This window comes from Felis catus, chromosome E1 (genome assembly GCF_018350175.1).
Source record: "Felis catus isolate Fca126 chromosome E1, F.catus_Fca126_mat1.0, whole genome shotgun sequence".
Classification (NCBI taxonomy): Eukaryota; Metazoa; Chordata; class Mammalia; order Carnivora; family Felidae; genus Felis; species Felis catus.
In genome coordinates, this window is record NC_058381.1 from 27,542,925 (window position 1) to 27,565,087 (window position 22,163).

General features: G+C 44.8%; 1 protein-coding gene across 1 annotated transcript in view; it reads right to left on the reverse strand.

The window, feature by feature from the left end:
* Positions 1-21,940, reverse strand: part of YPEL2 (yippee like 2) — a 65,068-nt gene extending 43,128 nt beyond the window's left edge. Inside the window, exon 1 of the mRNA XM_023244589.2 lies at positions 21,745-21,940. The gene's annotated coding sequence lies outside the window, so the exon portion shown is untranslated. The remainder of the gene's footprint in view (positions 1-21,744) is intronic.
* Positions 21,941-22,163: the final 223 nt, after the last annotated feature.

Sequence of the window (22,163 nt, forward strand, 5' to 3'; positions counted from 1 at the left end):
TGGAACAGGGCTTCCTGCAAAGCAAGTAGAGTCCAACTGCCACCCAAGAGAGAGGGCAACATTTATAGGAAAAAATGACCCCTTCTCTGTCTCTTGTCATCATTGCCAAGATGCCCAATGAATGAGAAAGAAACTACTGGAGATCCCAGTGTTGCTGCTTTTCTAGAGTTGGAGGTTCAGTATCAACTCAGGGTACTCAACAGCCACCCCACCTACCCTCCACCAACATTCAGAAATGGGCATGATCACCATTCTTAGGGGACCCTATAAGAGGCCAGGCTTAAGGATGCGCCACCTGTAGCCCCAGGGAGAAGACTCCTAAGGGCCTCCTCTTCTGAGCCAACCAAGATATATGGCTAAAGGAAAAGGCAAAGTTCAGCCTCTACAAAGTCACTACATCAACAGTCACAGATATATGTCTCATCCATTTCCAGATACCTGGAGTCTTCCAACACTTGAAACCACTACCAGCAGAAACCACCATGCTCCATCCCACCCTTTGCTTTATGGATCAAGCATGGGATACAAAGGATCAAGTTCCTAACCAGCAGGGTCCCTTATGGTTAGCAAGCTCTTTTGCCATACCTTGCCCAGAAATAGATGCTTAGTACTTTTTTTGTTTGTTTGTTTGTTTGTTTGTTTGTTTGTTTGTTTGAAAAGCAAGCAAGGAAATGAAACAAATGGCACAATCAGACCCCTGCATCTAAAATTCACAATGACAGTGAATTTTACCAGAATCTCTCCTCAACCCTCAAAGTTCCCATTAGTCATCCCACAGTGCCAAACATCTCTTCTGCCATTGCCTCAGCAATTTTATTCTACTAGGAACCAAGGACACTGAGAAAGTGGGTGGCTTCCAGGCTATGTCCAAGTAAAGGTCTGAGGGCAAAACCTCAATACATACCCTGCTTCTCTGGCTCCCCCACCTAAAGCTTCTGAACCTGCCTATTCCTTGGGCTTCACTAACAGGGGTGGTGTTCCCACTTGCCTACCTCCCAGGAGAGCCACAGTGTTAATTAATGCCTGCATCATGCTTTGAAGATAAAATTATTTAGAGAGCCGGGGGAGGAAGACAAATAAAATCAGATCTTCTGGGTTGTGTCTGGGATCCATCTGGATGTTTAGAGAAAGTTGCAAATCATAGTCTTCTTTTTCCTCTAAACCTCACTAACCAAATCTTCCAAAGGGATGCTGCCCTCCTCCCTGATATCTTTCCCACCACAGCAGTCACTGAGAGCCACTATACCCTCACTATACCTCTAGGACTCTGTATTAACTTCCTGAATGGCCAACAGCATGGGCCAGCATTAGGCTGAAGGACAACAGTGGCTCCACATTCAGGATGACCAATTACACATGAGGTGTCCAACTATTGAAGGGATTCAGACTTACAGGGGCCCAGGTATAGTGTTTTCCCTGCTTGGTCTCCCCACCACTATTTTTAAAGATGTGAAATCAGGGTAAACTGAACAGTACAGAAATACTTGGAAGAATTGGGAAGTGAGAATTCGTTTCCCTAGCTTTACCTCAGAGTTAGGCCTGGCCATAATAGGAGATGAGGAAGGAGGATCATGACCCCTTGGACCCAGAGCCCCTCCTTCTCACCACGGACATCTTTTGATAGCAGGTAAGGTGAGTCTGGTCAAAACAAAAACCCATGGTAGACCAATGGTGTTGGGTGTTGAGGTGTTACAGGTGGTAGAAAGAGACAAGTACCCTGCCTAGGGTTTCCTGAAATACCCTTGAACTTTCCAATACCTCTGTTTCACTCGCAGGAGGGGCAGTTATCTCCAGGAAAGAAAGGGGTGGTAGGTCAGGGTAGAAAATAGGAAAGGCAAGCAGGGAAATGAGCTCAAGGCTTTCCCCAGGCCAGCTTCTGAAGTCCACAGCCTTAGCTGCCCAGTGGGGAGCACTAGGCGCGTGGGTCCCATCAGTCTTATACAAACACGGAAGGAAGAAAAGGAAACAACGAGCCCTGGCTGCCAGGCTGGGTTTATAGAGCAGCCACAGAGTCTGTTTTCTTATACATGCAGACAGCTTCTAAATTATGCATTTCCCCAGAGTAGAATTATTTCTTCTCTCACTTCTCTTCTGTAGGAAACGAGAGGGGAAAAAAAAAAAAAAAAAAAGTTTGTACACAGGGGTTTCTGGTTATGCTCAGCTTCAAATCTGAATTCCAAAACTTGTTCAAAGCTCCTTCTGAGGAATAAGCATTTATAGTCTGTACTCAATGTGAACATGTCACATACAAACACATACCCATGCACACACATTCACTGCATACCATAGTTCTGAACTTAAAAAGACAAAAGAAAAATTGACCCCATAAGCAATATCTCAGGCTGCTTGGTACTAGAGAAACCCCGGGGAGCCTAAACAGCAGGCATGAGACTTTGCTGTTCATTCTGCTCCTCTCCCTCTTTTCATAGGAATTCACAGCCATCTAAAGGAAAAGCAAGGGAAGAAAAAGTGGCTTGCTGAAATACGCATCTTGTCCAAGCACTACAGGGCAAGCTGGAAGTAATGAGAGGGGGTAAGTAGAAAGCAAGCTGAAGCAGAATCAAGAGAGGGTCCTTGTGTCTAAAAAGAGAAACAGTAGGCTGTCACAGAAAAAAAAAAAAAAAAAGGATGACAGCTAGGTCCAAAAAGTAATCTATTACTGTCTTCTTCTCTCTTAAGCGAAAATTTTAAAAGCTGCGTCTTTGAGTCAATTCTTAGGAAGGAAGGTAAAATAGATGGATTTTTTTTTTCTTTAAGGGAAGAAACTAGGGTATGAGGCTGCAGAATTCACCACATTTTGATTGTTGGACTTTGGTACCTGTAATGGGGCCATAAGCTCCATGGGGCGTCACGAGTCCAACTCGTTGAACATACTGGAGTCCAAATTGATTTCCAACAATAATCAAATGAGCTCGATATTTAAAAGCCTCAGGGCACATGTACAAATTAAACACCATTTTAAGTGAAGCAATAATCCATCACAGTGGAAATTAAAGGAAGATTTGCTACCAGCCCCAGCTGGCTCCTGCTGATCAGCATGGAAAGAAAAGATGTGAACTATTATGATTAAAAACAAAGACCCCAGATACTGCACTTTGAGAGCCAAATGCACCGGGAGCACACAGCAAACCTGGCTGTCCCACCTGACAGGCCTTTTCCACCAGGAGCCACAACCGCAGCTGGAACTCAGAAGAAAAATTTCTGAATGTCCCCAGGATGGAGGGGCAGAAGGGACAGATTCTCCAGGGAAGCCATGAAAGAACTCGAGGAATGAGGTGGGAGACAAGGGACCACACAAACTGAGAAGGTGGAACTCACTAGGGGAAGTAACACCTCCAGCTACAGGACAGCACCAGTCTGTTGTTTTTGTGGGGTACTTTGGTGGAGGGTAGGCAAAGACTGCCCGGAAAAGAAGTGGGCTGTGGAATCACAAACCATTCCTTCTCCTCTCTAGCTCAATGACCTTTAGCAATTTATTCAACCACTGGACCCTCAGCTTCCCCAACTCAAATACCAACATACACAGGGTCATGAGCAGCAAATGACATGTCAGAACATACACAGTGTTGGCATACAATTATACCAAATTATAGCTATTATTTTTAGTGGTCAATTAGAAAAAGATGCTGCTACTTAAGAAAGAAAGAAAGAAAGAAAGAAAGAAAGAAAGAAAGAAAGAAAGAAAGAAAGAAAGAAAGAAAGAAAGAGAGAAAGAAAGAAAGAAAGAAAAGAGGCTTGAGGATTATATCGCCACTTCCATTAGGACCCTCTCACTTGTCCTTGGGCAGCACAGGAGATGGCACTTTTGGGGTGACATTTCTCCAAACCTAGACTTTTCAAGGCAACAAGGAGGTGATGGATGACACTGGAGGAGCCATAGAAGTGCTTCCCTAATTGCTACTGAGGTGCTTCTAAGAGGTGGCTTCTTCAGTGGCCATGCTCCTACATGCCCTAAAGGACTGCCAAGAACACATCTCTGATTTATACAGCCCTAGCAGGCCCCTGAGCCTCTTTTCCCTTTCAAATCCATCCTCTGTATTGCAGCCATTGTTACCTATTTAAAAAGCAGATTTGACCGTTTTGTCACTCCCATGGCCTTCAGAAAGGCAATAGAGGGGGTGCCTGGATGGCTCAGTCGGTTAAGCGTCCAGTGTCCAACTTTGGCTCAGGTCATGATCTCATGGCTCGTGCATTTGTGGGTTCAAGCCCCGCATCGGGCACTCTGCTGTCAGTGCAGAACCTGCTTCATACCTTCTGTCCCTCTCTCTCTCTTTCTGCCCCTCCCCTTCTCACACTCTCAAAAATAAACATTCTATAAAAATTTTTAAAAGTTAAAAAAAAAAAAGAAAAAGAAAAGCAACACAGAGCAGTAGTTAAGATGGGTTCTAGAACCACACTCAGGGTTTTTAAATCTGTTTTAACCTTTACAGGCTGTGTGAACTTGGGGAAATTTACTTAACCTCTCTGAACCATGCTACCATCCTCATTAGAAAACAGGAATAATAATATCAGCTTCATAAGACTCTGTGAAGATTAACTAATACTCAGCTTGTGCACCTGTAAGTACACAATAAATTCCTAGTGTGTACTACCACTGATAACCATCTACCATTGACACCCACAAACTGCTTCAGATTCATCTCTACCACACCTCATACTCTATACTCCCATTTTTTAAACTGACATTTAAGGGTCTACCATGTGTCAGGGACTCTCCTAAGTGCTCAGATTTGGCTATCAAACTCTTAGCTCCCTCTAATACACCATACTTGCATTTCACCCTTCCACAGTTTTGTTGATGCCACTCCCTCAGCCTGACACATTCTTCCCACCTCTTCTTACTAGGCCCTTTAACTTGTCCATTAAGATTCAGCTAAGGGGCTCCTGGGTGGCTTAGTCAGTTGAGCATCCAACTCTTGATTTTGACTCAGATTGTGATCCCAGGGTCTTGGGATTGAGCCCTGTGTTGGGGTTCCCACTGGGTGTGGAGCCTGCTTGGGATTCCCTCTCTCTCTCTCTCTCTCTCTCTCTCTCTCTCCCTCCCTCCCTCCCTCCCCCCCCCCCCCCCCGCACCCTCCCTCTCCTGCTCATGCTCTTAAAAAAAAAAAAGAAAAAGACTCCACTCAAGTGCCACCCCCAACATGGGGCTTATTTGTTCTTCCTCTGTGCTCACCTCCATCTTAAGAAACCAAAATTATCCTTTTCTACCTCTGTATCCTCCATGAGAGGTAAGTTCCAAGGACAAGGACCATATTTTTGTGCTCCCTGGACTCAGCAGCAGAGAGCACACAGTAGCAGCCATTAGTGAACTGAACTCCCTCTGCTTCCCATTGGGCTGCTGACTAGACCAGTCCACCCCTGTGTGGATAGCAGACATGATTGAGGTCCCTCCCTTCCCCCTCAAAGTAATGAGGTAGGAGGCAAAGATACTCTGGGTCCCCAGGGCCCATGAAATACTACTCTCCTCTGACAGCCCCCACTTAGATCCTGTGCTGAGATGCTCAGAACTATGGTCCTTGGCTACAGAAGATGTTCTAAGTCCTGGGCATTAATCAAAGGCCTGTCATTGGCATCCAACTCCATTCTTTGCCTTTGTGGGGGCTAGGTTAAATTACACACATATTGAGAAAGAGAGAAACCCTTAATAGAGGGGGGGGGAAAAAAGGTGGCAGTGGAAAAGGACCAGGTGAGCCATTTCTGGAACTGGGAGGGAGGAAAAAGAGATAATGGCTGTGGAAGGCCTCTATCCCAGGAGGAAGGTCCTGAACCCAGACCGGGGAGTAGAGAGACCCAGTTTTCCTGGACCATCAAATAAGAGAAGTGGCTGGTGGTGTTAGTCCACTGGTGAGGGATTACAGGATCTAGAGGCCAACAGACTTGGGTCCAGTCTCGGGTTTTCTCACCACCTGCATCACCACTGGGCAAATTGCCTGAAAGGGAAGAACAACAGTGCCTACCTTGTGGAGGAGACAAAAGAATCAAATGAGATATTGCAAGTGAAGCATTCAAGCATAGCACCTGGATGAGTTAGCATTTGATAACCCTAATTAGCTGTAATCATCCTTACCAGCAAGGGAGAAAAAGCGCGGGAACTGTTTCTATTCACAAGACCCAAATGGGCAGTGTTCCTATCTCCCACATTGACTCAAAGTGGTTACAGGGTTAGGGCCTAAATTAATCCACTTAAAGGTACACTGCTTTAAGTAGATTTTTGTGGCTTAGCTGGGGATCTAACATTAGTGCTATATCATTCCAAACAGACCATTCTATCACTTAGTGCTGTGGAAAAGTTACCTCTGTAGCCCACCCTGATTCAACTAACCCCACAATGGGGCCACTAGTGAAAACTTTACTGAAATACCCCTATTACAACTACCATGGAGCTGATGAGCAAGGCACACAAGAAAATCAATGTCATCATTCCTAGTTACCCACTGTGTAGAACTGGACCCAGGCAGCACTTCAAATTCATTCAGATGATAATAAAAGCCAGCTTGGATCTTCAAGGAACCATTCTTTATTTCTTTTTTTTTTTCTTTCTTTTTCTTTCTTTCTTTCTTTCTTTCTTTCCTTTTTTTTGGAATTTGAAAGTTTACTTTTTTATTTTGGGAGAGAGAGAGAGCAGGGGAGAGGTGGGGAGAGACACAGAAGAGAGAGGGAGGGAGAGAATCCCAAGCAGGCTCCACACTGCCAGTGCAGAGTCCAAAGTGGGGCTGAATCTCACAAACCAGTAGATCATGACGTGAGCTGAAATCAAGAGTCAGACGCTTAACGGACTGAGTCACCCAGGCACCCAGAACCACTCTCATAAACAAAGTTAACCATTCATCTCTACCCTGGACATAGGGCTGAGGCTTGATTTCACAAGGATTATCTGTCAGATGATAATCCTACATGATCTCTAGGATTCCTTTGTCTCTTAAAGTCCTGATTCCATATTGTAATGATGTCTCTGCCAGATGAATCCTGCCCCAGAGCACAGAATCCATCCACCATCCTTTATTCTGCTAAGACCTTGATTTCAGCGAGGTCACAGAACATACCAGTCGTGCAGAGTCCACTCAGAAATGGCTGTTGGATGGTGTCTTTGCAACATCTGTTAGCGAAGCATTGTATTACCACAAGGCCCTTAGTTTAGCACTCTATCTACCTGGGGAGGTGGCCACATGAGGCTTACATCTGTTAGAACATCTGCATAGGAAAAAGGTAGTTCCCCTTGAACATCCTGAAACCTGCATGTAATTCACTAGACACTAGATAGAGGTAACTGTTACTAGCTATGAAGAGATCAGATATTACTTGTTTCTACAATTTAGATAATAATACAAAAAGCCCAAACAATCTGTCTGAAGATTCATTTACCAAGGACACTTGGCTAATGTTCATCAATGGCTTCCTTCTTTTTCTTACACAACTCACATCTCCAAAAAGGATTAAAGGTAACTTACAAAAGCATATACTTTTAACATAGATTAAGAAATTACTGGGGCACCTGGGTGGCTCAGTGGGTTAAGCATCTGACCTCAGCTCAGGTCATGATCTCATGGTTCGCAAGTTCAAGCCCCACATTGGGCTCTGTGCTGATAGCTCAGAGCCTGGAGCCTGCTTCGGATTCTGTGTCTCCCTCTCTCTCTGCTCCTCCCTGGCTCGTGCTCAGTCTCTGTCTCTCAAAACTAAATAAACATTAAAATTTTTTTTTTAAATTAAAAAAAAATTAGGGTAGGAGGAATATAAGAACACAAGGAGAGTTAAGACAGAGAAATGCATGCTGTTACATTGCTAAATATTTACTAAATTTCAATTGCAAATTTGGCTTTGAGCTCCCTAGTAAGCAAGGCAGAAGAAAAATATCAGTACTTATAAGGTTTACATTTCCTACAAAATAAAAGCATTTTGGTTGTTCAGGCTATAGATTTTCTGAGAGCTTTCTCCTGTGGGTGGTTGCAGAGATGATGAGCAGTGAACACAGTGGACAAGATCCTCAGCATACAGCAACAGTTCCCACCATGAAACTCTTGCAAGACTATTTCTTAGAGGTCCCTCCATGAAAATGCACAGCAAAACAAACACCAAAGGGCAATTCAGTAAAAGGGATTCTACATGGGGGTCAAATCAGGGCAGCCCAAGAACATGGCTTTCTGATGGTCTGGCTGGATCCAGTGATGTAGACTCTCCAGAGGAATGGAAGAGTTACAGAGCTTTCTGGCAAAGCTCCATGAATATCATTTATCACAACCAGGCTTTTGAATAACAAAAACATGGGCAGCCTCCAACGTGCCAAGTCCAAACACTAATATTTTTTAATGCTAACACTATTTGGCCTGGTGTTGCATTCAGTTAGTTCTCTTGTGGGCTACTTTTTCCTTAAACTCTCCCCTTATGGCCTATCATGCCTCTCCTGGCTCTTCTCTCTCACTGAGCCTCAATCTCCCTGGCTGCTCTTCTTCCTTCCTCCTCCTCCTTGGAGGTGCTTCTACCATGTCCCTGACTGCTTGCTCCCCATAGACATTCTCATCCATATCCAAGTCTTCTAAACCTCTGCCTTCTGGTCATGAAGCCTGGGTCCCTTTCTATAGGATGCCTCTAACTGGTTCTAGGAAGGCACTTCAAATTAAATGCATCCAAAGACAGCACCATCTTTCCCCTTCTCCTGGCTCCTACCACCTTCACCCTAATTCTGCTCCCTTCTCCTGAAGGCCCATATACCGAAGCAGGAAAGACCCTTTATTCTCTCTTGCTTCTATGTCATGCTCCATCGGTCCCCTAGACAATTGGCTCTGGCTCTGCAAACCAGCCTCCCATAGCCATCTTCACAGCTACAGCCAGCAGCACTGTGTGAGCCCTACCCTCCCTCACCCTGAACTCACGTGACAGCATCCTAAACTGGTCTCCCTGACTCAGCTCTTACCTCTCCAGCCCATTCTAGAATTCTATTTATACAACACAATCTGATCACATCTCTCTCATGTTTCAAAACCTCTAGTGGTTTCCTAGCAGCCTACAGGATGAGGTCCAACCCCTCAGGTGGCACCAAGAAACTGGGCTGATTCTCCTTATCTTCACCATCACCTTCCCACCTCCTCCAAACCTGTTTCCCCAGAAGACTAAGCTTGTTCACTACCTTTTCCCAAGTTGTTTTAGACTCCTGAAAAGCCTTAACCTGTATTCGATGTCTGGAAGATGCCTACTCATCCCTTAATACCCAGATAAGACCCTAAGCATTGGCGGTGGCCCCCTTTTCCCAGCATGCAAAAGACTTTTCTCCTGAATGGTACTCTATCACACTGTGTGTCTTCCAGACTGGGAACTTCCTACAGTCACAAGCCCAGTCTTTACTGTCCCTTGGTTTCCCTAGGACTCCTACTCTTGGGCACATCAGAGAGTCTTTTATTCTTTTTTCCAGAGGGACTTGATAGATGGTAATTAACTGAGTGAAATGAGTGACCATCAGTGAAACTGTGCTGCCCTGTAAAGCTGATATTTTTAATCTTATTTAAAACACTATCCAGTGCATTTAAAATATCTAATTCTGGCCATTACATGGGACTCAAATACCATTAATGCTCCACAAAGTTAAAAAGCCAGCAAACTCTTGTGACATCAACCCACATGGACTGGCAGATGGCGCATGATACTCAGTCCCATGGAGCCATATCTCCAATGCAACACACAAGACAGACCCTCTGATGGTTTTACCCAGCTTCTGTCTGATGGCAGAAGTGTTCCCCATTCTGCCTCCCCTGGCCATTCACACCATCTGTGCACCACCCTGGGTAGCTTCCCAAGGGACCCTCCCCACACTGGCATTGACTTCTGACCCCTGGAGAAACCCTCAGACTTCCAACCCAGGAAGTTATTTCTCCCAGAGTGGTCCCCACAAAAGCCCCAGGGCAGTCTGAGTCTGAGAAAAATTAAGCATCAGATTTGGTTCAGGCCAGCAAGGAAAGCGGTCCCTCCACCCTGCCTCTAGTCCATGCACAAAAGAGGGCCACATCTGCCCTTTTCCTTCAGCTCCCAGAGATTGCCACCCTCAGCATCAGTCCTTCATTTGGTATTTGGCCATGCTCAGAGAAGATAATCCTGGTTAAAACAAAACCAATAGATTTTTCTCATGATCTGGGATCCAGAGAGGGATCGTGTCCATTGCTTTGCCCCCATGACAGGGCTACACTTGAACTACAATGGAAAACAGTCATTTAGAAGATCTATCAAGAAAACATTTTGGAAAGTAGGATAAGAGATGTGGCCCATCTTTAAAAGTTACTTCGCCAGGGAACCCTCCCCTTGTCTCCACCAACCCCTACTACACAGATTCCTCCTCCCAGCACTCTTCACAGCTACAGTTGTACTTTTACTGAGGTGATTATTTGATTTTCATCTGTAGCTCACACTCTCAAAGATCAAATATTATTTACTGAATAAATGAATGTCTTTGGACCCCAGGCACCGTATAACCTTGATTTCTCTTTAACTGCTACTCCCCCAGGGCACAGCTGGGGCCCCAATTAGTTACAAACCATCCATCTCAAATCTGCCAATACAATTCTGTTGTTCAGCTCTCAGCATGCCTTTGGCTTCCTCACTTTAATCTCCCAATTCAAATAAATCCAAAACTCTAGACTCTGACATCTGTGGCTGGGCTCCCCGCCTTTCCACAATTGGAATTTGGAAACTGAACTTCAAACTCAAGAGAAAAAAAAAGGGCAGAAGCATTTTCAAAAGGATGCCTGTGTGTCTAAAGTCCCAACCACCACCAGCTCGAAGATGGATGTATTTTGTCCTAGGAATTATTAAACTGTCATCTCATATTGCCATCTATTGAAGAAGAAAAGAGACAGTAGGGTGGGAGAGAGAAACTGATTCTAGAGCAAATTTCTGGATCTCTCCTGTTATGGGACTGGCAGATAGGTTTTAGTAAGAATTACAGCTTCTTTTCCTTTCAGGTCTAGCCTATCAAGGGGCACCATGCACGTTGCCAGCGCAGTTTTTTCATATAATTTCAGAAACATCCTCCACAAAGCTAGTTGTTTATGGATCAGTCTTCCCACTAGATTGTGAGCCATTCCTGGCCAAAGAGCACATCTGGTTAATTATCCTTCATACCCAGCCCAAAGCCTGGCTTGCTGGAAGAGCTCAGAAAGGTTGGTTGAAAATGTGGGAAGTGAGGGGAAGAGGTAAGGAGGAGTCATCTGAGGCCATGCACAACTATCAGTAAGACTCCAGGACTCTATAGTTTATTAATTTCCTATTATGAGCCTATGATGGGCCAAGTACTTGATAAGCATTATCTCAATTAATCCTAACAACCCAGGGAGGCAGGCATTATTATGATTACCCTTGTTTAAAAGATGAGGAAAAAGCTCAAGAAGTTAAACAATTTGCCCAAGGTCACTCTCCTAGAAAGTACCAGAACCTTGGCACAAAAACAGATACTCAGATCAATGGAACAGAATAGAGAACCCAGAAATGGACCCACAAATGTATGGCCAACTAATCTTTGACAAAGCAGGAAAGAATTATCAAATGGAATACAGATAGTCTCTTCAGCAAGTGGTGCTGGGAAAACTGGACAGTGACATGCAGGAAAATGAACCTGGACCACTTCCTTACACAATACACAAAAATAAATTCAAAATGGATGAAAGACCTAAATATAAGACAGGAAGCCATCAAAATCCTCGGTAAGAAAGCAGGCAAAAACCTCTCTACCCTCAGCCTCAGCAACTTCTTACTTAACACGTCTCTGGAGGCAAGGGAAACTAAAGCAAAAATGAACTCTTGGGACCTCATCAAAATAAAAAGCTTCTGCACAGTGAAGGAAACAATCATCAAAACTAAAAGGCAACAGAAGGAATGGAAAAAGATATTTGCAAACGACATATCATTTAAAGGGTTAGTACACAAAATCTATAAAGAACTTATCAAACTCAACACCCAAAAAACAAATATTCAGTGAAGAAATGGGCAAAAGACATGAATAGAAACTTCTCCAAAGAAGACATCCTGATAGCCAACCAACACATGAAAAAATGATCCACATCACTCATCATCAGGGAAATACAAATCAAAACCACAATGAGATACCACCTCGCACCTATCAGAATGGCTAACATTAACCACTCAGGCAACAACAGATGTTGGAGAGGATGCAGAGAGAGGATTCCTTTTGCACTGCTGGTGGGAATGCAAACTAGTACAGCCACTCTGGAAAACAGCATGGAGGTTCCTCAAAAAATTAAAAATAGAACTACCCTACGACCCAGCAATTGCACTACTAGGTATTTATCCAAGGGATATAGGTATGCTGTTTCAAAGGGACACATGCACCCCCATGTTTATAGCAGCACTATCAGCAACAGCCAAAGTATGGAAAGAGCCCAAATGTCCATTGATGAATGGATAAAGAAAATGTGGTGTATATATATACAATGGAGTACTACTCAGCAATCAAAAAGAATGAAATATTGCCATTTCTAACAACATGGATGGAACTAGAGGGTACTATGCTAAGCAAAATTAGAGAAAGACAAATATCATATGACTTCACTCATATGAGGACTTGAAGATACAAAAGAGATGAACATAAGGGAAGGGAAGCAAAAATAATATAAAAACAGGGAGGGGGGACAAAACCTAAGAGGCTCTTAAATACAGAGAACAAACAGAGGGTTACTGGAGGGGTTGTGGGAGAGGGGATGGGCTAAATTGGTAAGGGGCAGTAAGGAATCTACTCTTGAAATCATTGTTGCACTATATGCTAACTAACCTGGATGTAAATTTTAAAAATAAATTAAATAAATAAATAAATATTAAATAAATAAATAAATAAATAAATAAATAAATAAATAGTACCAGAACCAAGATTTGAATCCTGGGACAACCCCCACCAAGGATGTTTTAATCCTGACAAGTCAGAGAAGAGTCCAAAGATGGGTATCCTTGGCCCTTGAGCTCATTAGAGCCACAAGCAGAACATCTTCCAGAGGGAGAGTCTAAATCAATTAGTTATAATGCAAACAAAAATGTCAAGTTCTCTTAAAACATCTTCAGACTCTCAGGGTTGGTTCACTGCTTCAACTTTTAATTACAGAAATACAAGAAAACAAATGAGGGAAGGGAATAACCTCAACCAGAAGATAGGACAACAGATCAGACACAATAGCTAGTTTTCAGTTCCTATCAAATCTTCCTGCTCATGGATTTTTAGCTTTAACACTGCAGTTATATAGGGATACTTTTTTCCTCAAATCCTAAGGAAACAAAGAATCATGTAAGTCAAAATAACTGAAAGCCCCATTTAATTTGCATTTATACATAATACATATGTTTATACCTTTAATACAGCAAATACTGAAAGAGAATTCATTTCTACCTATGGTCCACTTGGTGGTGGATCAACTTAGGGAGGGACCCCCCACACACAAAGGACCAAAGTGGTAAAAGAAGAAATAAACAGGAGGCAAATATAATGGAGGACACACACAGGAGCCATACGAACAAAAGAAAAGGAAGTGGTAAAAATACAGTAAGGGAAAGGAGGCTAAAGGTCAAAGATGCTTAGTAGTTGGTTTCTACTAGGGATATCTACTACCTCCGTGATTTCCAGACCTCAGAAATGTGTGTGGGGCTGGGCTCCATTACAAAAATGGGAAATTGAGGGGAGGGGGAGGGTTATAATTTGCTTGCTTTTATTAGATTCCCTATCCTGAAAATTCTGATTTTGTAGGCCTTTGGTTGGCCTAGAAATCCTTATGGCACCCAGGTTTGAGACTCTCTAGGGATAGTCCCATTTTTGGAGAATGCCTATTATCTGTATCAACTAACCACTGTTCACAGAGTTCCTCTGTGAATGGAAGCCACAGTCCATTTCCATGAACTTACTCTAAACTGTAACAATAGTAGCCCAAGCAAAATCCCAATGTTCTCTTTCCAACATCTCATGTGCTTACTGAACATTCCCCATACATTACCTCTTAATGTTCACACCTCTGTGCCTTTGCACACACTGTTCCCCCTGGAGTGTTTCTGCATGTTTAAATCCTCATCATTCTTCACAGCCCCATCTCCAAAATGCCTATACTTTTTGTATCTTCAAACTCTTGGTACCTTATTGACACATACACCTTAATCACCCTATTAGAGTATATGCTTAAGAGTACATGTGGCAGGGGCCATATCTTAACTCATCTTTATCTCCCAAAGGTCCCATATTATCTGTTGAATTATTATTAGCCAGGAAAACAAAGTAAAACCAAGGTTCAGTTTCAGCCCTAGGCCAGAGGTTCCTCTTCTGTAGCTCAAAATAGGAATCAAAATTTTCCTGACTCAGGCAGGATGTGCTCAAAGCCTACCCTCTCTTGCCCCAGGTACTCACAACCAGAACAGCATGGGAAAGCAAAAAAAAAACAAATCATTAGGAAGGTCAATATTTCCTATGATTAAATTTCCTATCAGATAAAATAATGCCACTTTCTTCAGTCAAACCAAACTCAACTACTGTTCACTCCCAGAAGACCCTGTTTGGGCCTCAGTGGAACACATGTGCCATATGGATATCAAGCCTTCCTTTCCTAACAAAAAATAGGCAAGGGAACTTGAGCCACTAGAGACTAATTTCATTCTGAGCTGGCAATCTAGTTTCAGATCAAAACCACTAAATCTGGATATACCACATTCTCAAGACCACAGGGGAAGGCTGTAGCTCAGGAAACAGGAGAGCACAGTGCTGCTGACCCAACAAGGAATGTGAGTGGCAGTGTTGCACCTCTCTGGCAGAATGCTCCTTTGCCCCATCACAGAGAGGAGGTAGGCTTTGCCTGGGACCAAGACATTATGGGGCAGGGGCACCTGGGTGGCTCAGTCGGTTGAGCATCTGACTTCGGCTCAGGTCATGATCTCACGGTTCGTGGGTTTGAGCCCCGTGTCAGGCTCCGTGCTGACTGCTTGCTCAGAGCCTGGAGGCTGCTTCAGATTCTGTGTCTCCTTCTCTCTCTGTCCCTCCCCTGCTCGTGCTCTGTCTCACTCTGTCTCTCAAAAATAAATAAATGTAAAAAATAAATAAATAAAAAGACACTATGGGGTATTTGGTATTTTATTCAAGAGTTGGTATTTTTCCAGAAATATACAGGAGTAGAAACAACCCTGGGCCTGAGAAACAAAATGTATGGTTTATAGTCTCTGCTTTGCCCTAATTAGCTCTGTGTCTTAAACAAGTCCTTTTTGCCTATTTGAGCCTCAATGTTTACATCTCTAAAATGTAAAATCTAAAATGATTTTAATACCCAAACCAGCATATATCCAATTTAAAAAGAAATATAAATCATTAACTTGAAATTAGAGAAAATAAAAATTACAAGTTTAACACTGGAAAAAATTAGGATGTAGGGCCCTATAGTTACTAAAGTCAGGCCACAAATTTGGCTCTGTGCCTCCTGGCACCCAGAACAAAAAGAGAAACATGATAAGTTATACATTTCCAATTGCCCAAAAAGAAATATCATGCCCGTTCCTCAGGAGAGGAAAGTTTTTTCTGGCACTCATTCCTGAAAGAAATTTCTTCCTATTAACTTTTTAAAGGGGACACTAAGTGAAATTGTAGCTTAAGACTTCAACTACATCAACCCTTATAAGAAATGTAGTAGCAAGTTATATAAAGCTGTTTAGGACAACGTCCTCCAGGAAAGCAAAGGGCAGTGAAAGTTCATTTCAGTGAAAATAACTCAAGGGGCTGAGGTAATATGGCCCAAATATGCACCTTTCAGTAAGCCAGCTTAATCCAAGGATAAAACTAAGAATGGCCAGAGGAACAGGTAGACAACATGTCCTTCCAAAAACTTGCATAAATATGACTTCTTACACATGGGTGTTATTAAAAGTTGGGCAGTAGGGGGCCCCTGGGTGACTCAGTCAGTTAGGTGTCCAACTTTGGCTCAGTTCATGATCTTGTGGTTGGTGAGTTCAAACCCTGCATCTGGCTCTGTGCTGATAGCCTGGAGCCTGCTTCATATTCTTTGTCTCCCTCTCTCTCTGCCCCTCCGTCACTTGGTGTGTGTGTGTGTGTGTGTGTGTGTGTGTGTGTGTGTGTGTGTGTGTGTGTGTTGTGTCCGTGCATGCACTCTCTCTCTCTCAAAAACAAACATTTAAAAAAAAATTTTTTTTTTCAAGTTGGGCAGCAATTTGCAATGAGATGATTTCGAACTTCTGTTCTGGTTCTGATAGATCTAAGTGACATGTTTGGTCTTCATTTATTGGCACTAATTAAAGATCTGGTGGTTTTCTCCCTCTTATTGCACATTCCCAAATCAATGGATTGGGAATTCCTGCCAAAGACAGGAGGGAAACCTATTGATATGAGTGTTATTAAAAGCTAACAGCAGGTGCCTGGGTGGCTCAGTTGGTTAAGTGTCCTGTTTTCAGTTCAGGTCATGATCTCATAGTTGTGAGATCAAGCCCCCAGTCAGGATCTGAGCTGGCCCTGGAGAGCCATGGGATTCTCTCTCCCCCTCCCCTGTGCACAGGTATGCACACACTCGAGCTCTTTCTCAAAAGTAAATAAATAAAAGCTAACAGCAAGTGTGTATGTGCCCAGTTTCCCATACATTCTCTCATTTAATCTTCCCATCAATTCTGTGATAGTAACTGGTATTAGACCTTTTTTACAAAAGGAACAGAGATTTAGAGTTTAGCAAATTGCCCAAGGTCACAGAGCTAATTATCCCAATCTTCCTGGTTCCTCTAGTCCTACTTACAGTGCCTCCTAGTATCAATGAAATGTGATTACTGGTAGAAATGCTTATTTGTCAGGAGAACAGTAAAAACAAAATAAAGCTACTAGGGGAGGCAAGAGCTGTTTATTAACAACAAAATGACAACAGAGCTTTTAGAGATCTATAGAAAGTATAAAAGGGTGAAAAATATTGTGAAAAGCAGAAGTCCTAAGATACATTCCAAGAGAACAGTAGCCCACCCCAGGAAAAGGAAGAGAAAAATTATTTTTCTCTTCTCTTAAAAATAAAAGTATTGGGGCACCTGGGTGGCTCAGTCAGTTGAGCGTCCAACTCTTGACTTCGGTTGTCATGATCACGCAGTTGGTGGGATCAAGCCTGCATTGAGATCCGTGCTGACAGTGCACCTAGCCTGCTAGGGAGGCACCTAGCCTCTCTCTCTGCCTCTCCCCCTGCTTGCACGTGCTCTCTCTCTCTCAAAATAAGTAAGTAAACATTTTTTAAGTATTATTTATATTCTTAAAGACTCAAACCATTGACTCTCTTTAGTCATTCACCCATTCCACCAACCGATATTTACCCAATGCTACCCACACCAGGTACTGTCAATAGTGAGCAAGACAGAGAAACTCCCAAGCTTCCAATCTAGCCATCAAGTAGGCAATGTATTTCCATATGGTATTAAAGTTCTTTGAAAAAAACAAAGTTAAGGAGATTCAATAAAGTTGAGGGGCAGGGAAGGGAGGAGCTGTTCTGAGAGGAGGAGCTCTCTGAGACCCAAGTGAGAGAAGCCAATCATGTAAAAAATTATAGAAAGGCATTCCGGAAAGAGGAACTACCAGTATAAAGGCCCAATGACAAAAACAAACCTTCCAGATTTTAGAAACCTGAGGAAAGCTGGTGCAGTTGGAGCAGAGTGGACCAGCCACATAGGAGAGGAGGAGAGAGAAGTTGGGGGAAGGAGATAGGCTGTGCAATGCCTACAGGGAAAGGAGTTGGATTATGTCTGAAGGGCAATACGAAAACCACTGGAAAACTATAAACAGGGGAGTAGCATAATCCAATTTATTTTTAAACTCTCAGGGGCCATATTCAAAAATCTCAGGGAAATTCAGGTAGGTGTGGTCCTTCAAAGAAGCAAGTAAGAGGCACCTGCCTGGGTGGCTCAGTTAGGCCCAGGACTCTCGGTTTGGGCTCAGGTTATGATCTTAGTTTGAGGGTTCACGACTCCTGCACTGTCAGCGCAGAGCCTACTTGGGATTCTCTCTCTCTCTCTCTCTCTCTCTCTCTCTCAAAATAAATAAGTAAACTTAAAAAATATATAAAGATGCAAGTAAATATCATTTTTTGTTAAGGATGACATCATTGAAAACTATCAACTCTAATAAAATACCTTTAGCCGGAAGGCCCTGACTTCCCATAACAGGAGGCTACATTTTAAAAAGATGCTTCCTTTTCCAGAGCTTTATACCCTTTCATGCTAAATAATGCAATTGTCAGAGCACCCAGTGGTTTGTTGATGGACCCTAGGGAAATGCCAAGATAATTTACAAAGGAAACTGATCCTGAACCTCCATTTGAGTCCCACCTGGACATCTCTTCCCTCTGCTTTTCTATACTAGGATATCCTATCCTTTGCCATGCATTTGTTGTTTTCTTTTTTATTACTGGCTCAAAACTAAATATTCCAAATGTAAGCTGTTTGACCAAACTGAACATTTTCAATTTCAACAATCCTACAGTTAGTGTTCCCATATAAACCATATCTTTGGCAGGAAGGACCATAGTTGAATTTGAATTTGGATAGGGTTCTATTTGAAGCTAAATGCAGCTTTGATTAATTCAAGGAAATTTCTTTTACCAACATGTTTGGACACAATAAAGGAAAACATCTAACATGTGGATACATCAGGTTTGTGCTAGACGGTTGAGATAGAGGTAACAGCATCAGAAACTGGTTAACTAACAAGGTTCACCTGCACACAGAAGCCAAGCTATCATCACAGGAAAGAACCAGGGCTGAGGTAGGTAGGCAAGGAGGTCAGGGGAACTTATGTCCCTTCTTATTAACAACTGTTGACAGATAAGGCCCTGACTCTCCCAGACCCCCCTCCAAAAATCACCAACCTGCCCTTCCCCCAGGCCACATAGCCTAGAATACCCAGCTATTAAACAGCATCAACATTTTCTGCTGGCCAATTGTTAACATCCCAGGCATAGTAACTATGTCACTGTCTCAAAACTATTAAAATCATTAAAACAGTAAAAATTCACATAATCTATGAATAGTAGAGCAGATTCATCAGAACTACTCACAACCCCAACCCCACGCACCTAGAAACATCCACGGGTACAGAACAAGCAGCCCTCAAATGGATTGGGCAGGGTGGTGTGGATGCGATGGGGGGTCTTATGGCCAAGGCTTCATGACAGTTGAAAGCAAACTACACTATGCCCTTAGACTTCTCAAAGCCTAAGCTAGTGCTGTCAGATGAGTGATCTTGGGTTTGCATAGAGTGGGTCACACACTTGACTAAGGCTTTGCACACTTCATATCCAGTTTATGCCATTTCTTATTGACCACCTATATCACAATCTCATGACCCACTGAGAAAAATATCTCCAGAGTGTACTGACAGACTGCAGTTTTTAAATACTTTTTTTAATGTTTATTTATATTTGAAAGAGAGAGACACGGTGCATGAATGGGGGAGGGGCAAAGAGAGACAGAGGCACTATCCAAAGCAGGCTCCAGGCTCTGAGCTATCAGCACAGAGCCCTAAGCGGGGCTCAAACTCACAAGCCAGGAGATCATGACCTAAGCCAAAGTCGGACGCCTAACCAACTGAGCCACCCAGGTGCCCCCAGACTGCATTTTTTAATACTACTCAGCTCATCTTTATGTACATTTAAGTTTGAGGACCTCTGTCCTACAGCAATGTTTCTTAAACTGTGGGTCATCACCCATTCACCCGTTTGGTCAAGAAATCAAGTTAACAGGCCATGACCAACAGTTGAGTTTTTGTTTTTGTTTTTTAATTAAGAAGAAAAAACTATATATGGAGCACACTGTAGGTAGCGAGGGCAATTATTTCCTAGAACTTAATTCAGGTGTAGACCTCAGTGCAGAGATGCAAAAGGTATTCCTTATTTTGGACCCCAAAGTTTGAAAACCACTCTCCTAGAGGAAAGAAGGAAAATAATACTCTTGTGCATGTTTATTTTCCATTTTCCATCCCTAACTCCAAGCTTTCTTATTTTAGTTCAAACACAAGATATCAAGACAGATCCCAGAAATTCTATTATTAAATCCTAAACCAATATAAGCTAAGGAGGGGGATGAGCCCAAGGCCCCCACCCCTGCCTGAGACCTTTACCACGAAGATGAGGATAAGGGATGGTGCCAAAGGGAAGTTTGCACAACTCTCCTCAGGCTGGACCTTTTCCTTGGTAAAGAACTTATAGCCATTCATGTCACAATTCAGAAGAATTAAAATGTTCCTCATCAGGGGCAAGACTCAGCCTTAGTATTGAGTGCTAAGGAGATGAGGGGAGAATAGACAACTGAGATTTGGCCCATCTTTGCATCCTGTGGCAATGATGAAGTCAAAGGAAAGCCAACCCCACTGATGGCAAGGCCTGAAGTTCTCACAACGAGGAGACTACTGAAGAGCGTCAAGCATGCGAGGTCAAGTCCTACTGCAGAGCCAGTGACAGGAGTTACCTTGGGCAAGGCACTTAACTTCTAAACCCCCTGAGTTCCTTGCTCTGCCAGCGTTCCCTCACCAAATGAGATACAGAGAAGCGGCTTGCCTAATGCTCTGGGTCAGGGAAACCCATCTTGCTGGGCCAGAAGACAGGAACAAGAGAGGAAGGGCAAAGAAAGGAGGATGAGTAGCTAGATTAGCCTTTAGACTCACCAGAAGCAAGTACCCAGTTAAAAGAGCCAAGACTCCAAGACAACAAGTTGACAAGAAGGCCAGAAAGCAAAGCCCCATAAAACCCAGAAGCAGTTTGGTGTGCCATTCACGGCGGTGAGACTGTGGAAGGGTCCGCTACTTGCAGAAAAAACAAAACAAAACAAAACCAAAAAAAAACAAAAACGGAGGGCACTCACTCACTTGGCTTTTTAAGTGCTTGTATGCTGAGCGTGAAGCCAGAGGTGGCAGTCTCCTGGGCTGGGTCCAAAAGAACAGGTGGTTACCCCAACCCCCAACGGGAGAAAAGCCACCACTTGACTAAAGACACCCAGGAGGTCGGCGGCCAAGGAGGGTGAACTTGAAGCAGTGAGAGGTCAGGGCTGCCCCTCAGCGCCAGTTCCTGGGAGGTATTCGCTGGAGAGGCCCCTGCATTCCGTCGGGCAGGAGAGAACTCGGCGCCCACCCCCTTGGCAAGGGCAGTGGGGAGGCTCCGGGAAGCGGCCAGGCAGGAACTCGGCTGCGGTTACCTCGGCCCAGAGCCGGCCAAGCGCTCCTGGGAGTTTCGAGGGCGGCCAGTCCCCCACAGGCGGGAGCCCCGGGGGCGACGCCCCCGGACCCAGTGTCTCCAGCGGAGACCCAGCGTCACCGGGGACAGAAAGAGTCCGAAGCCCACCCTCCGCCGACCCCCCACGGAGCCCGAACGCACAGAAACTGTGCTAAGAAGCAGCGACCTGGTGTCCAAGTCCCGTCCGCCAAACCGCGCACCCTAGACTTACTTGCCCGGCTTCTCGCACAGCTCCTCCGCCCCGACCCGGGGACCCGCGCCACCACGGGTCCCGCCGTGGGCAGCTGCCCGGGCCCTGCAGTGTTTGTAAACAAACCGGTCACGTGGCCCCGGCGGCCCGCTTCCCGCCCCTCGCGCCCGCGGCCTCCACGGGCACCCCACGCCGGACCTCGCCTCGGGGCGCAGCGCACCTCGCGGGAGCCGGGCCGGACGGGCCACGGGACCGGTGCCCACTGCCGGGTGCCCCGCGCCCGCGCTGACAGCGCGCCCCACGCCCACGCGCGCCCGGCCCGCGCCGCGCTCCAGGCTCGCTTACCCGGCAGCAAAGTGCCCCGTCCGGCCAGCGCGGGGCTCGGCTCCGCGGGGGTGCGCAGCAGCAGAGGGCCGCCCGGCTGGCTCCCGGGCTCCGGGCGCGCTCTTAAAGCCACAGTCTCCGCCACTGCCGCCGCCGCCACTCCGCATCCCTCCGGGTCGGGGCCGGGGGCTGCCCTGTGACGGACGCGCCCCCGCGCCTATCCCCTCGCCTTAGCACATAGCAACACGCCGCGGGTTGGCCCGGCTCGGCCGCAGCCCATCCTCCCCGAGCCAATCAGCGAAGGACGGAACTCCGCCCCCCGCTTCCCCAGCCTCCCACCCCCACCCCTCGGCGCTGGCCGGGCAGGGGTGCGGGGAGTGCGGAGTGCCGGGTCTGAGCAGGGTGGGCTTTCAGTGCCTGAGGGGAGACCTTTTATTTGT